This window comes from Odocoileus virginianus, chromosome 7 (assembly GCF_023699985.2).
Source record: "Odocoileus virginianus isolate 20LAN1187 ecotype Illinois chromosome 7, Ovbor_1.2, whole genome shotgun sequence".
NCBI lineage: Eukaryota > Metazoa > Chordata > Mammalia > Artiodactyla > Cervidae > Odocoileus > Odocoileus virginianus.
The window spans coordinates 30554434-30571368 of NC_069680.1; the positions used below are offsets into that span (position 1 = coordinate 30554434).

The window sequence follows — 16935 nt, forward strand, 5'->3', positions numbered from 1 at the left end:
GTAATGTTTCTTTTGTTCCAAGACTTTTCACACGTTTGTCCGGAGTTCAGGGCTTTCAAACCACACAAGGTTTTAAGTGATCGTTATAAAATCCCTTCTTTTCCCAAAGGCAGGGTAGTAAGGATTAAGTTTGACTACTGAAGACAGCTTTGTTGTAAATGGTCTCTAATGTCACAAAGCAGCTTGGAAAGAGAGGCTTATTAAACAAATTTCTTGGGTTGCAAATCATTGGAAGCAATCACATGCCGTGTTCATTTGTTTAACCCGGTATCCATTTGTATGTTTAAAGAAATGATTCAAATGAACACTGTTCCCAGTGCCCACAAGAAAGCCGGCTTATGGTAAAGGACATCCCGGGAGGTTTGTGAAGAAATCAGAGTGAAGGTGAGCGAAGGCTTCCGGGGTTCCCACCTCTTTTGTAAAAAGTTATTCATGGGAACCCGTGTTCAGAGAAGAATGGGTATGATTTATTGATCTGAGGATGGCAAAGCCCAAAGGAACCTCACCCAGCTGTGTAACGCTGTCATCCTACAGCGAGATCAGGTGGCCTGCATAGCGAGACGGCATTCTGCATCTCCCTACCCTGTGAACCTCACACAGTAGGCTAGCTCCCTGATTGGGAGCCATCCTTGTGCTTGTAGATGAGGATCAGGTGTGATGGGACAAGGGCATGAGGCGGAGGGGAACTTTTGAAAACAACGATTTGAGTTTTTGAAAATTATCACCAAGAAGGAAAAGAACTTACCAGTAAGTACAGGGAATGCAACTGTAGTTCTGCTCAGGGGAGAGTCACATTCTAGACAGAGTCTTAGTCTCTGGCAGGACCAGTCCTTGGTGGTGGCCTTTCCTGTGTCCTCCCTTGGTTTCTGCCCCTGGAGTGCGCGCCCCCCCCCCCCCCCAGGAGGCTGGAGCATCTCTCAGCCTCCCCAGGAGGGGGTCCTGCTGAGCATAGCCAGGTGTCTGCTTGACCCCTGGATGCTGCCCTCCTCTCACTCTTTCTCACCTGTCTTCCCCGATGCCACATAATCCACTTAAACAGGCACCAAGATGGTCTCTCTTTCCTGGGGTGGGAATCAGAGAGGCTGATAATGGCTTAGGAATTCATATTAAAATACTATTCAGATAAAAAGAAAAGTAGGATACATGTATGAACTGTCCAACTACATCACAGTACACTTGTCAGGATGTTGGTAAGCATCTTGATCCAACTTTTGTGTTATTTCCTTCTTCAGTTCTGTTGGGATCCCAGGTCTGATTGGGTCCTGGTAGGTACACATTATAGGAAAACTGGTGTATTCTTGTCCCTGATGTTTATTAGCCCCATGTGCATGCCTACATACAGAGGATTATTACAAAGATCCTCTAAGTCGTGTCCAACTCTTGCCACCCTATGGACTGTAACTCACCAGGCTCCTCTTCTTCTGTCCATGGAATTTTTCCAGGTAAGCATACTGGAGTGGGTTGCCATTTCCTCCTCCAGCGGATCTTCCCGACCCAGGGGTCGAGCCCATATCTCCTGCATATCAGGTGGAGTCTTTATCGACTAAGCCACCAGAGATGCCCCACAGATGATGACTTCGAGGATTAGAGAAGCTGAAAAAACGTCCTAAAGTTGCACAGTGAGCTAACAGAAAAAAACCAGAACAAACAGCAAAACGTGCTTCACGTTGCTGGTCCTTCCTACCCCGCAGGAATTGAGACAGCACCCAGAGGGCACAGGCGGGAAGGCGCTGCGGCCCAGCTCTTCTCGGGTAGGAAGAACCAGCAAAGTGATCGCGAGGCCCCGGCAGCGAGGATGGAGCCGGCCTGGCAGCCAGCTTGAACCTGGCCAGGCGGCACCACCCAGGCCAGCGAGCCTGCGCAGAGCGGGATGTCGGCCCAGACGCCGCCGCAGCACTGCGCATGCTCCGACTTGGCAGGGCGCGCGCCGGCGGTGAAGCGGGACCCACCCTCGCCCCTGACCCATCACTCTAGGCCCCGCCCCTGTCCGCCCAGGTCCCGCCCCCGCTGCCGCGCGCGTTCCATCCGGCGGCCCACGCGCCCAGGCCCCGCCCCCGACCTGGGCCCCGCCCCCAGCCTCGGCCTGGTCCCGCCCCTCCGCGTCTTCGCCGCACTTCCGCCGAATCCCGGCTCTCGCGGGCCCCAGCACACTGCCAGGCCCCGCCCCCAGACCTCGGCCCCGCCCCCGGCCCCGCCCCGCGCCCGTCCCCCGGGCTTCCCGCGCTCCCTCGGCGCTGCGTGGTCCTGCGCTCTGAGCTTCTTGCGGTTGGCGGCTTAGGCAGCGCGGTGAGTTGTCTGGGTCACCTCCCGCCAAAGTTCGGGGCTCTCCCCGGGGAGAGCAGGCGTCTGCAGCCCGTGGGGCAGCCCAGCCCCCAGTGGTCCTCCGGGCCCTCCCCCCGCCCCCCCTTGCCATGGTGGTGGGGCCCGCTCGGACCCCCAGCCGCCCCTTGCTGGCCCCAGGAGCGACCAGGTGTGCCCAGGGGTTCCCAGCCTGGGTTCTTCTTCCAAGTAGAATGACAGTGGCCTGGCCTGGGAGTTGTGCTGCTCCTGCCAAACCTCTAGTTGGTCAACACCTGCAAAGCCCTCCTGCTCTGCACTGCTCCCCAGCCTTCTGTTCCCAGGAAGCTTCCAGGAGCCCCTTCTCTGGCCCTCCTTGCAGGAGCCCTTAGCAGACCGCCCGTGCAGAGGCCTCACGTCCTGCTCCTTGGTGTGAGAGGAGGGTCCGCCTTGGTATACACCGTGCCCTCGTTGCGTCTGCAAACACTGACACGTGGAGTGACCAGGTGGAAGTTTGAGAGCCAGGTACCCTGGGCACGGTAGTTCCCGAGGACGAGATAAACATAGGAGAGCAGTTCTCAACTGGATTCCTCACTCCCTGGGCTCATGATGAATCTCAGCGTGGTGTTTCTCGCTGTGTCTCAGCTCCTGGCTGACTTTGTTCCGGAAGCACGTTTTGTATATGTGAGCACAGCTTTGGCTTGATTGCGTGGATGGTCACCGGGCAGAGGGAGACTCGTTTGTCCAGAGAAGGGTCTTTGCTGCTATTTGCGGAAGAACATGGAGGTGTTGAACATAAAGAGCTAAGGATCAGACTGGCCTTGAACTCTCTGCCTTCACTCAGAGTATCTCAGCCAGGAGCTCCTCTTCATCTCCCTGCCCAGGAGGTGATGGTGGGCGGGGGCTGAGTTGCTCTCATGAGTCCCCCAGTGCAGAAAACACTCAGGGAGGTAGAAAAGACATCACAAAGCTTAGCACGACTTGGGGGTGATTGTCTTTAGGAAAAGGATGTCAGAGCTGCCGCCTCCCACCCCCAGCTGGTGGTTGATAACCTGTTAACTCAAGCTTGTCCCAGGAGGCAGTGACGCCAGGTCCACACTTGCTGAGGTCCAGAGCCCACGAGGAGAGCTGGCCTGGCTCTGGGAGGCATTTCATTTCTCCTTGGATTCTTGGTTTGAGTTAGGATTTGAGTGGGAGAGTCATGTCTCTTATAGTCTGGGGGCAGGGTAAAGCAGGCCTCAAGGGCAGAGCTATACGAAGGTACTTTTCTTGGTGAGCATTCTTTTCATTAAAACAAATCTGTATCACACAAACTAGACCTAACTAGTGTTATTAGATGCTGCTTTTAAAAGTCCTCACTGTTGGAGATCCAGGTTTAAAGAAATAAAATCCCCAGGTGTGGACAATGTTTAACGTCTTACTCTTGTTCAGCTGCAAAGGTTCTTAAACCTTTTTTTTCTATGTTGGTCTTGCTTGAGTACCGGTGGAGCCTCACCTGGGCCTTCTCTTCCGCTCAGGCCTGCGCTTCCACGGTTTCCCCTACGGGTATCTCACTCTGGGCCCTCTGTCCTTCCTGGGGGGAGGAGGGGGAGGCAGGCCTGAGAAAGCGCATTCCTCTGGACTTCCTCCTCCAGGCCTCTTCTCCTGATTTCTCAGGAACACCAAACAGTTTACAGTCCTCAGTATTTTTAAATAAACTTCCAAATTGTCTTTATTCTTATTTTGCAGAGGACAAACATTTAGAAGCCAGTGATTCAAACCAACACTTATATTTCAACTCCCTTTTTGGGGGGCATCAATGCTGTTCTCAGCTTATATTCTCCTTTGTAGGAAAAGCAGGAAGCAGAGCGGTGATTTCTGAATTCTCTTTGCCAGTAAATCCTCTCCTGGCCTCCCTGATAGCTCGGTTGGTAAAGAATCCACCTGCAGTGCGGGAGACCCCGGTTCGATTCCTGGGTCAGGAACATCCCCTGGAGAAGGGACAGGCTACCGACTCCAGTATTCTGGCCTGGAGAAATCCGTGGACTGTAGTCCATGGGGTCACGTGACTGAGTGACTCTCACTTCTGCTCACTTTGCCAGTAGTGATCTGTTAATGTTATTGCCAGGTTTGTTTTCACTCTGACCCCGCCTGCCTTCCTGGCCCCAGTGTGAAGTTCCTCTTTTCTGGCCACTTTCCCTGAGGCTTCTGACATCGTTGGGACCTCGGGGTGCTGAGGCTTGTGTCTGGGGCTCCTGTGGCTCCTGTCTCAGTCTGCTGTGACCCCGTTTCCTGCGTAGTTTCCGACACAACTGTTTGCTGAACGAGCTTGGGTCTTACCATAGATTATCACTTAAATGAAACCTGAAGATTTAAAAATCAGAGACATATAAACATATAATATTGGGTTGACCAAAAAAATGTTCAAATGAGCTTGTTGGCCAACCCAGTGTTACCATTGGAGGAATGTGACCTTTTCATATATACTCATGGTAAATGAACCAAGCCAGTGCCCATCCTTGGTCTGAAAGTGTTCGTGGTTTATCTGGGTGAGGGAAGGAGGTTTGAGCTATGCGGGGTGGCTAGTTTTCACTTCTTTGACATCAGTTTTCCCATTCCATTAGCTCTGGAGGCCTGACTTGGACATGTTGTTTAGTCACTAAGTTGTGTCTGACTCTTTGTGACCCCATGGACTGTAGCCCGCCAGCCTCCTCTGTCCATGGGATTTCCCAGGCAAGAATACTAGAGTGGGTTGCTGTTTGCTTCTCCAGGACTTTTCCCAATCTGGGGATCGAACCTGCGTCTCCTGCATTGGCGGGTGGATTGTTCACCCTTGAGCCACCAGGGAAACCTTGTATTCGGCTTCTGTAGATGAACGTTTGACATCCACTGACCGAGACAAAAGACTGCGAGATGTGTGTTCTGCGGCATTCAGGTGACTGCTGCTTATCTGCTGGTCAGTGGGAAGAAATAGTCTAGTTTTCTTTTAAACTTTCTTAAAATGACAGTGTTGTTCAGTCACAAAGTCATATCCAATTGTTTGCAACCCCATGGACTGGAACACTTAGACCTACTATATAGGAGGGTTGTAAGGTTTGGTGAAAGCCACATCAAGAATATATGGGATCCAGTGACTATCTTACTCCTTTATATCGCTGTTAAAATGAATCGCTTAAGGAAAGGAACGAAGCATTTTTGTGACCTTTTGTAACCTTTGGAGGAACCAGAGTGGTTTTGGCAGTCGTGGCTCTCACCTATAAATGGGCCGCAGTGTCATGTCAGAGTGCTCGGAATCCTTGGCAGTTAAGCCAGCCTGTGGCTGCCGCCCTCATGATGTCTGCTCCAGCTGAACATCTAAACACATAGGCTGCCCCAGGGGCCACTGACACAGCAGTGACATCCGTGTGTGTGGATGTGTGCGCGCGCGTGCATGCACACACACTAAGTCACTTCAGTCGTGTCTGACTCTTTGAAACCCCATGGACTGGAGCCTGCCAGGCTCCTCTTTCTGTGGGATTCTCCAGGCAAGAGCAGGTTGCCATTTCCTGCTCCAGGGGATCTTCCCAACCTAGGGATTGAACCTGTGTCTCTTATGTCTCCTGCATTGGTAGACAGGTTCTTTTCTACTCAGGCCACCTAGAAAGCCTGTGACATCCTTGGCCATGTGCTAAATGCGGCACTTGTTTCTGATGCCACAAGCTGTTTTTAGTTAGATTGAAGGCCTAGCAGAGGAGTGGGGATCTCCAGGCTTCATGTCCCCCTGGTATACGCCATCTCCCCAACCTGGAGTAAACTCATGTGGCCTGTGACACAGCTGTGATAAACCCAGTTAAAAATTCTGCAGAAACATTTTCTTAGTGTTGTTAAACGTGTTGTCATGTGTGTGTGTGGCTGTGAGAGAAGTTGTGAGAGAGCAGTAAATGCCTAGCATGCTTGCTCTCCTACTTGGAAAATTTTCTTGTTGGAATAATTTCCTACCTGGAACACTTGTGAAGTCAGCAGAGGATCAGCCAGGCTCTGCTGCCCGTTCCCAGAAGTCTAGGGTGAAACTGAATGCGCGGTCCACCAATGGCACGACTCGTAAAAGCCAGCACTTGTTAAATCTATTTGTTTTTATTATAGACATCGATCTGCCAGTCGCAATAACGCATTTATGGACATTTTTCTGCAAGCACAGCGCTGGTGGCAGTTTTTACTGACAAATTGAGTCATATGGATAGTAGTTTAGAAAACTCTTACCTTATTGACGGATCGGGCAATTCCAGCCCTGGATGTTCAGAGGTTTTGGCTGGGTGGGAGAGGGAACTGAATCTCAGGGCAGAATATGGGATAAGACATTTAGATGTTGTACTTTAATAATAATAAAAAAAAAACCTGGTAGTTATTTCTCATTTGTTTTTTTTAAACTTTGAGCTACAGGCTACCCCCCAAACCAAAGGACTGTAAGGGGCTGAGGGTGTCCCCTTCAGATCCGGCCTTCTTGTTGGTGTCAGAAGTAAGAGCCGCCCCTGAAACGTGGGCTTCGTTGCTCCTCTTGAAGTGGGACATTCACGAGCTGTAGCAGAGCATTTCTCAGGGGTGGTCTGAGCCCTGCTGGTCTCAGAGTTGCCGAGGGTGCTGGTTAAAAAGGAGATTATTGGATCAGAACCCAGGGGGCTGTCTTTGCAAGCTCGCTAGAGGTCCCTAATGTTTGAGCATCTCCAGGGCAGTCTTTAGGGTCTCCACCACCCCCCTCATCATGGTGGAGAAGAGCTCTCCAGCCCACATAGGCTCCGGGCTCCCGCCCCCATGGGTCCACTGCAGCCGGCCTCACTGTTCTAAGCCGCCTGTGCTTATGGGTCTGTGTACGGTTTGTAAGTCCTCAGAGACAGGTGAATCTCTGCGAATTGCAAATCCGACATGTCATCCTAGCATTTTAGTGTTCGGTCTTGTGGTTGTGACAGAAGATGCAGATGTTACCAAAACTTTGGCATTAGTTTTACAAACAGATGCTAAGCAGGGACAGCCGTATTATATTTCACGCCCATCTTTCCTTCTGAATGGCTGGCCTGTCTTTTTCACTCTCCGGGTACAAGCATTTTTATGGTCTCAGGTCAGGGTTAACTTCCATATGTACAACCAAATACAGTTTTGGGGAACTGAACTGAATTTTTACTGATGAAGTGTTGGAATTGTGGGTGGGAGAACCACGGGAGGGGTTCCCATGATGCCGTTTCCTGGTTGCGTGGCTTTGGGCAGCTGCTGACCCCCCAGCTCTTCTGCTCTTCTGCGGGATGGCTGTGATCACACAGACCCTGTCCCGCTGGACGAGTGTAAGCGCGGGAAGTCATGGATGGCAGTTTGTGAAGCATGAAGCACAACCTGGATAGAAATTTTAATTTGGAACCATAGTCTCATAGAAGGATGAGACTAACTGGAAAAAGGGTGAGGAACCAACCAGAATCCTTGTTTCCCTCCAGGCTAGTGAGCATCCTGCTTTTCAGTTCAGTCGCTCAGTTGTGTCCGACTCTTTGCGGCCCCGTGGACTGCAGCACCCCAGGCCTCCCTGTCCATCAACAACTCCCAGAGCTTGCTCAAACTCATGTCCATTGAGTCGGTGATGCCATCCAACCATCTCATCCTCTGTTGTCCCCTTTTCCTCCCACCTTCTATCTTTCCCAGCATCAGGGTCTTTTACTTTCAGTCCAGTCAGCATTCTTGTTTTCCCTTCATCCAATCAGTATTCTTATCCATATACCCCACCCCAACCAGTCAGCATCCTGGTTTTACACGTTTACACTACCCAAGCCCTCACTTGGGGTGGTATACGTATGGTTAAGGTTGTAGCCACTGGGAACAAGACTGACTCAGTTTGGACCTGGTTCTACTAGTTACTGTCTATGACCTGAGTGAGGTCACTAAACCTTTTCTGAACCTTGGTTTCTCTAAAAACGAGGAGAATGGCATTGTCGTTCTTAGGGCTGTTGGGGTTATTGGGAGAGAATTCCATCTGGGGGGAATCAGCCCAGGCCTGGCCCGTGGAGAACTCTGCATAATTGTAGCTGTTATTTGTTAACTCAGTCACAAAACTGTTTTTGGTGGAGGCAGGACTGGGGATGGGGTCTCGGTTGGGCTCCCCCTCCCCTGTGTCTGTGGATCCACATGTCTGTGGACCCCTGTTGGGTCTGGAGGATCATGAAGCCTGGTGCTGATTTGCCAAGTTTCTGAAACCCCTTCTGTCTCTAAGGAGGTGGTTCGCCCAGCTGCCTGTTGGCAGTTTTTACAGCGGATGATCTGGGAGCCGCCAGGTGGCTGGCCTCAAGATGCTTCCGCTCAGTGGCAGAGCTCTGAGCGTCCAGGGGCACTTTGCCAATGGCCAGCTTGTGCTCTGTGGGCCTGGAGCAGGCCAGGGGGCTTAGCGAGCACGTTCCCAGTGGGCACCACCTGGCTATGACGGCCCCAAGTCACTGTCTTCAGGAGGCTTGACCTTCAGTTCAGTTCAGTTCAGTTCAGTCGCTCAGTCGTGTCCAACTCTGCAACCCCATGAATCACAGCACGCCAGGCCTCCCTGTCCATCACCAACTCCCAGAGTTTACTCAAACCCATGTCCCATCAAGTCGGTGATGCCATCCAGCCATCTCATCCTCTGTCAACCCCTTCTCCTTCTGCCCCCAATCCCTCCTAGCATCAGGGTCTTTTCCAGTGAGTTAACTCTTCACATGAGGTGGCCAAAGTATTGGAGTTTCAGCTTCAGCATCAGTCCTTCCAATGAATACCCAGGACTGATCTCCTTTAGGATGGACTGGTTGGATCTCCTTGCAGTCCAAGGGACTCTCAAGAGTCTTCTCCAACATCACAGTTCAAAAGCATCAATTCTTCAGCACTCAGCTTTCTTCACAGTCCAACTCTCACATCTATACATGACCACTGGAAAAACCACACCATTGACTAGATGGACCTTTGTTGGCAAAGTAACATCTCTGCTTTTTAACATGCTATCTAGGTTGGTCATAACTTTGCTTCCAAGGAGTAAGCGTCTTTTAATTTCATGGCTGCAGTCACCATCTGAGTGATTTTGGAACCCCCCAAAATAAAGTCTGTCACTGTTTCCACTGTTTCCCCATCTATTTCCCATGAGGTGATGGGACCAGATGCCATGATCTTCGTTTCCCGAATATTGAGCCTTAAGCCAACTTTTTCACTCTCCTCTTTCATTTTCATCAAGAGGCTTTTTAGTTCCTCTTCACTTTCTGCCATAAGGGTGGTGGTGTCTGCATATCTGAGGTTATTGATATTTCCCGGCAATCTTGATTCCAGTTTGCGCTTCTTCCAGCCCAGCGTTTCTCATGATGTACTCTGCATATAAGTTAAATAAGCAGGGTGACAATATACAGCCTTGACGTACTCCTTTTCCTATTTGGAACCAGTCTGTTCCATGTCCAGTTCTAACTGTTGCTTCCTGACCTGCATACAGGTTTCTCAAGAGGCAGGTCAGGTGGTCTGGTATTCCCATCTCTTTCAGAATTTTCCAGTTTATTGTGATCCACACAGTCGAAGGCTTTGGCGTAGTCAATAAAGCAGAAATAGATGTTTTTCTGGAACTCTCTTGCTTTTTTGATGATCCAGCGGATGTTGGCAATTTAATCTTTGATTCCTCTGCCTTTTCTAAAACCAGCTTGAACATCTGGGAGTTAACGGTTCACATATTGCTGAAGTCTGGCTTGGAGAATTTTGAGCGTTACTTACTAGTATGTGAGATGAGTGCAATTGTGCAGTAGTTTGAGCACTCTTTCGGATTGCCTTTCTTTGGGATTGGAATGAAAACTGACCTTTTCCAGTCCTGTGGCCACTGCTGAGTTTTCCAAATTTGCTGGCATATTGAGTGCAGCACTTTCACAGCATCATCTTTCAGGATTTGGAATAGTTCAACTGGAATTCCATCACCTCCACTAGCTTTATTCATAGTGATGCTTGCTAAGGCCCACTTGACTTCACATTCCAGGATGTCTGGCTCTAGGTGAGTGATCACAGCATCGTGATTATCTGGGTCGTGAAGATCTTTTTTGTACAGTTCTTCTGTACAAGGCTCGACCTTAACCACCCTTTAAACTGAAAGAACTTCCTGGAGGACCAGACACTGACTCTGTCACTGTGGCCACGGCCGGGAACCAGCAGCAACACCAGCATGTGACACTGTCTTCCCGCACGGACTTCCCCTGTGGCTCCGATGGTGGCTCAGCATCTGCCTGCAATGCGGGAGACCAGGGTTCAATCCCTGGGTTGGCAAGATCCCCTGGAGAAGGAAATGGCAACCCACTCCAGTATTCTTACCTGGAAAATCCATGGATGGAGGAGCCTGGTAGGCTGCAGTCCATGGGGACGCAAAGAGTCAGACATGACTGAGCGACTTCACTTTTGCTTTCCTGCGTGAAGGGTAATGAGGTCTGGTAGGTGAGCTTTGTCAGAATTCGATCTGCAGTGACTTTTGTGTGTATGGGGAAATGGGCCTTATTTTTGGGTCTCTTTACCCTCCTGTCGGGTTCAGCCTGATAGAGGAGCATTCCAGAAGGTTCTGGCCAGTGCAGTGGTGATACTCTTATACATTTTTTGAAGGCCTGATGGGAACTTCACCCAGCTGGTCCCAGAGAATCCTTGAGGTCACTGCTGAGGGGGACACTCGGGGTCTTTGTCTTGCCTGTGAGTGTGTGGCCTGCACAGGGCCCTGGGGTAGGAGTGACCAGCCCTAGTATATTTGTAAATAGTGCAGGCGTTTCCCATCCACCTTGCAAGCCGCCTTTGTAGCCGTGAAACAGGGGTGCTGTCAGAAGTCGTTTTCAGGGTCAGAGCATGGTGTAAAGATGCATGCCTGTATGTCAGGAGGTGCCGTCACGTGCAGTCTGTCAGGCCAGTGCTGCGGGGTGGGTCTGTCTGGGGGCATTTCTGGTGAGGAGTGTGGGGTGATGGAGGGACAGTTGGAGGAGAGGCCCGAGTTCAGGGTCCCGTTTGTTAAAGAGAGGAGCCAGCGTTTGGTGTGTATGTGTTTTATTCCCATGAGACAGTCCTCCAGGAAGTGGGAAGTGGGGGCAAGCTGGCTGTGGAGGGGAGTCGGCCCTGTCTGTCAGGCCTGGCATTTGGGTTCTGAAGCTGGGAGGTTGCCTTACTGTACCTGTTCGTTCAGGCAGAACTATCAGCGGGGAGCAGTGAGGTTCATTAACAGGCCTCCCCATCCTGCGCTCCGTGGGGTTACCTGCACTTTCCTGCAGGTAGTCACAGAATCCGTACAATGAAACTGTCAAGATTGGGGCGTGCAATCACATCAGAATGTAGATTACCAATAAGGTGTGTGCTCAGCCTCCTCAGATGCAGGTCACGGGTCGTGGGGCTGGCCGAGTGGCCGGGGAGCCCACGCTGGAGGATGAGAGGCAGTGGCCAAGGAGGGAGGCCCAGGTGGTCCTGGGTGGTCCCGGTGGGCATGGTCGGGGGAGGCGGGGGAAAGAGGAAGACAGGTGCTTCCTTGGCGACATGCCCACAGCCACACTCCGCCCGAGGTCGCCACGTGCCGCACTGGTCGCCTGGCTCCGCCACGCTGGAGGGACGGTGCAGGGGGGACAGGGACTCAGAGGAGCTGATGTCCTGGAAGTGAGCAGTGACCCTTCCTCGTGAGGCTTTCCACACTCAAGTGGAAGTTCCTTGAATAAAGGACGGGGCACAGAAATGATGTATTTCCAAAAGTTACTGAATTTAGCCAGCTATCCCGAGAAAAGCCCATGTGTGCTATTCTTTATTGTGCAGAAGAATCTGTTTCTGTCACCACTGTGTTATCATCAGATTAAGCTGTCGAGTCAGATGGATGGTGAGTCGAGGCAGCCGCTGGCTGATTGCTGGACCCGCACCGGCCATCCGTCTCCGGGCCGCCCTGGGGGCAGGGGCTGCTGGGGAGGAGGGCAGCGGCGGGCGTGGGGGTCACCGGCAGGTGGCTGTGCCCGGCAGGGGGCTGTTGAAATTTGTTGCAGGAATGGTTACTTAGAACCAAATGCAGGTTCTAAAATATTCCTGAAATGCAACACTATCCACCCCTCTGACTACTGGTGTGGTCGCCTTCTGCCCACAGAAGGACAGGCTCCAGAGAGCCGTGCGTTCTGTCCGTCCTGGGCAGCCAGCGGTTTAATGGGACGTGGGACTTTCTGGGCTGACACTGGGGACCCCGGGCAGGCTGAATGGTTGATAGCCCTGGACACGCTCGGTCCTGGGTTGGGGGTGACATGCTCGCTGTCGCCCCAACACCGGCTTGAACCCACGTGGGCCCTGAGTCACAATCAGGAGTTCAGTTTCCCTACAAAAGTATGGGCTGTGAAGACTTCCTCTTAGATGTTCCTAACCTGTTTGTTTTTGCTGTGAGTGTGATGAGAAGATGTCCTGGAGCCTCTGTCCTGGCCTTGTGGACTGGGAACTTGCTGCTCTCCAGGGGTATCCTCTGGACCATCTGTCAGGCCAGAAAAGCCTCCTAAGGTTACAGTTCTGATTTCCTCTTGGTGTTCTCTCCTGTCTGTTCAGCTTTCTTGCTCAGAGACCTTCTTTGGGCCCGAGGTCCTTTTCCACATGACTGTTGACAGTCCAGGTGGGGTGGATTCTGGAGAAGGTTAGTGAGATATTCTTTTGAATTGGCCGGAAATCATGTTTCCGGTGGTTTCAGGCATGGAAGCAGCTATTTGACCTGCCTCCGTCTTGCCCTGGTGTTCGTGTGGAAGATCCCACTACTTAGGGAAACTCTGAGGCCTGGCTGTGCGGGTGTCTGCTCCATTCTGCTGTCTGGATGCCCACTGCTTCCCTGTCCCAGCTCAGCACAGCGGGGCCCTGGCACCGGGCTGCCCAGGGCTGAGCTCGGTTGGGGGGTCACCTGTTGGAAGCCAGGCAGGTTCTCTGCGCGGGGCCAGGCCAGCTCTGTCAGCTCTCAGCTTGGAGACTGTCTCTTGGGGTGGAGAGCAAAGTCCACGTGGACTGTGGACTGACCTTTCCCATCTCCTGTCCCTCCACCACCGATGGAGGCGCTGCCTGGCTCCGGCCTCAGCCGCCTGGGTCCTTTCTGCCTGGAGCGCCCCACGCCGTCTCCCTGCTTCTGTCCCTGAGCACTGCTGCCCCATGGGGCCCTGTAAGCTGGGCACCCAGGCAGATACAGGGAGCGAGGGCTGCTTCCTCCTCCTCCCATTGGAGGCAAGGGTGCAGAGATGCTCCAAGGGGACCCCTCTGTCCCACCCAGGACCCAGAGGAACACGAGCCTGTGAGGCTCCTGTTGGCGCCACTTTTTAGCCCCAAGGCCCTCCACGTTCGTCCCTGCAGCTTCTCTCGAAACCTGTGCGTCAGCTCTTCCATCTCGGCGTGAATGGGTGGGAGGCCCCAAAGACTCTTGCCTAGGGATCCTCTTCTGATTCAGCCCGATCGTAGACCCTGTCTGCTCCCAGGCTCTCCCTGAATCCTTCCCGCGGCCCCGCCCTGCTGGAGCCGCTTCCGCCCGTGATGCCTCCTCCCCTTGGGTCCATCACACGTGCACTCGGCTTCCTGATTGACGTGTATTGTTCTCGGCTCTCGATGCTGGCATTCTGTCTTGGAAACTCTCTGTGGCCTGGCGTGGGGTTTCTGCCTGATGCATGGCCCAGCGAAGGATTCAGGGCACAGGTTGCTGTGGATAGAACGTGCCTCTAAAATTCACATGTTGAAGCCCCGACCCCCACTGTGACAGTATTGGGAGATGGGGACATTAGGGGATTATTTAGAATAAATGAGGTTTGAAGAAGGGGACCTGATCCAAGTAGGATTGATGGCCTTGTAAGAAAAGAGAGAGGGTGATCTTACTGGGCAACAAGCAGCTGTCTACAAGCCAGGAAGAGAGCCCTCACCAGAAACCAAATCAGCTGGAACCTTGATCTTGGACTTGCCAGTCTCTGGAACTGTGAGAAAATAAATTTCTGTCTGTTAAACCACTTAGTATGTGGTATTCTGTTACAGCAGCTTGATCTAACTAATACAAGGTGAGGTGCAGACTAAATAATGTTACTTCAAAAGCACAGAACTCATGAGGGGTTTGCATATGAAGTTGGCATTTAGAGATAAAGATAACTTGGTAATCAGTGCTCAAAATAGGACTGTTTGCAGGTTTAGCTCTTGGCATCCCGAAAGATGTGTCTATCAGAATAAAAGAAAACAGGGATGAACAGAAACCCAAGTCTTCTTAGCAGGGTCCCAGAGGTTTCAGAAAGGAAATCTGGCAGATTTGGTCAAGACACCAGAGGGCCAGCGGACCACGGACAGGCCTGGTGTTAATCCTGGTGCCGGGCGGACCCTGCTGGAAAGCAGTCCGGGTCCCAGGCCCTGAGGGAAGCTGGGAGGTGGGACTGAAGTAAATACCGGATGACTGGGTTTCTTAAGCACGAAAAGGGGTAATAGTACTGGCCTACAGCCTCAGCTGGTTGGTTGGGAGTTTCTGTCGCTTTTTGTTTTTTCTTGATCCTGGGTCAGTTCGTACGCTGCTCCTGCTGGAACTGAGCAGCAGCATGTGGTCATTCTGTTGGGCTCTAGCGAGGATCCTAAGAACCATGCAGTTTGCCGCTTTTCATGCTAAGGTGTCTTGGCGATTTTTGGAGGTCTCTGTAGAGTTGGTGACTAAGCAGGGCATTTCTCCCTGGAAGCCTGCCAGCCTCCACTTGCACCAGACTGGCCCATGTTACAACTGAGGCCATCAAGGGGGGAATGTAGTAAATAACAGTGGGAGACTTAGATTTACGTCTGCCCAGGTCGCCAGTTTGCCAGAAACCACAGTATGTGTTGTTGGTTCTGCAGGACGCCTCAAACGTGTGGGTATTTTTAGGATTGTTGCAAGGAACGCTGCAGTTGTGAACTTTCACTATTTCTGAGCTCCAGCCCTTTGTGTGTCCAGAGGATGGCCGGCACTCTGCTCCCAGGCCCACTCGGGGGCCCAGCGGTGGCTGGGAGAGACTGCCGTGTGCCGGGGAGAGGCTGGGCTCCGGGGCGGGGCTGTGTGCTGTGTCTAATACCGTATTGTCAACACCTGAAATGCGGGTTTGGATCCTCAGTGATGTTTTATTTATCAGCGCAGCTATGCTTGTCGTGTAGTTCCATACTGAGAGTCTAAGAATGTGATTAACCTTGAGGGCCCTCTTGTAACTATTGGCGACTGATTCTGTGTAGCCTTGAAATCAATGAGAGGGGCCTCGTGCCGTGGCGTACAGTCTGTAAACGGGTTCTGTGCCAACCGTAGTATCGGTTTGTCCCCAGAGCAGGTTGGATGGAGCTCCAGCAGGTGACCCGTTTTATACGCCTGCTCTGGTGTCCTGCGTTCCTTACGGGACTTGTGTTGATACCACAGGTGCCCCCCGCGTGCCCCGCCCCCAGCGGGCAGGGCGGGGACGTGCAGTCATCGATCTGGGAGCGCCGTGGCATAAAAACACTTCAGGCTGCTCAGAGTGTATTTTACAGGTGTGTATTGGGCCTTCGGGATGTTGTATCGAAGAGCCCCGTTGTACAGTGACCATGAGAACCCAGTTAGAATAGATTGCTTGATTTTGGGGGGACGGCGGTCTTGCGTCTTGACCAGAAACCTAATGAGTTTTAACTGCTTTCATGTTCCTACACTGACTTGCTCTACCAAAGCATTATTTCTTCACCCTCCTTGTTTCCAGCTTTAAGCTGAAATAGCGATAAGTTCTGTAGTGGTGGTTGAGGAGGAAGTCTCCTAGAGAGACTGTAATCAGATTTTTGTGGAAAAGTTTGTGCAGGTGATGGTAGAGGTGGAGGTGGTAGCCAGTGTCTAGAAAGATGGGGCCAATAGGCATTTTCCTTTGATACACGGGGTGTGCTCATGTCCCTCTCCTTGTGACCTGGGCGTCGGGTGGAGAAATGGGGTGCACCTCTCTTCTTCCCCGTGTTTGCAGGTGGGCGATCGGGTTCTGAAAGGCCCTGGGTTTTCTGGATGGAGAGAGCAGGTGGAGTGGGCAGGCCAAGATCACAGGACTCTTCCCTCTATGCCTGTATTCCTGTCACTGCTTGGGCTCGGCAACTTTGCACTCCTAAAACTCCCTGGAGACTCCAGAGTCATACATCACCCCGATGAAAGTTAAATTGAAAAAGTTTTAAATATTTACTAATTCATTTAAGCAACACTAAACATTTTTTGTTGCTCAAGTATTGTATTTAATATATTTTTACTGCTTTTCTGTCTCCCTGTTCTATAAATTATAGGAAAGGAGTGTTGAAATCACCAACTGTTGCTGGAGATTTGTCTGTTTCCTATTGTATTCTCTGTTCTTGCTTCATCTGTTTCAAAGTCTTTTATTAGGTGCATGCATATTTAGAATTTTTATGTCCTTTTGGTGAATTAACCCTTTTACTGTTAATGGCCTTTAGTCTCAGCAATTTCCTTATTTAGAAATTATGTGTTTGATATTCAGATATAGCCACTCCAGCTTTCTTTCCATTACTGTTTCTATGGTGAATGTTTTCCCATTCTTTCACATTTTATCTTTACATTTAACACATGTTTCTTGTAGACAGATTGTTAATCATAAGGTCTTTAAAATTGAAGTATTCAGACTACTGACATGTTATGTAATTACCAGTGTGGTTGGGTTCAAGGGCACCACCTTGATATTTGTTTTCTCCTTGTTCTGTTTGTTCTTCACTCTTCTC

General features: G+C 51.4%; 1 protein-coding gene across 1 annotated transcript in view; it reads left to right on the forward strand.

Annotated features, from left to right (window-relative positions):
• Window positions 1–2205: 2205 nt before the first annotated feature.
• Window positions 2206–16935, forward strand: part of MGMT (O-6-methylguanine-DNA methyltransferase) — a 277591-nt gene continuing 262861 nt past the window's right edge. The window contains exon 1 of the mRNA XM_070470422.1: window positions 2206–2286. The gene's annotated coding sequence lies outside the window, so the exon portion shown is untranslated. The remainder of the gene's footprint in view (window positions 2287–16935) is intronic.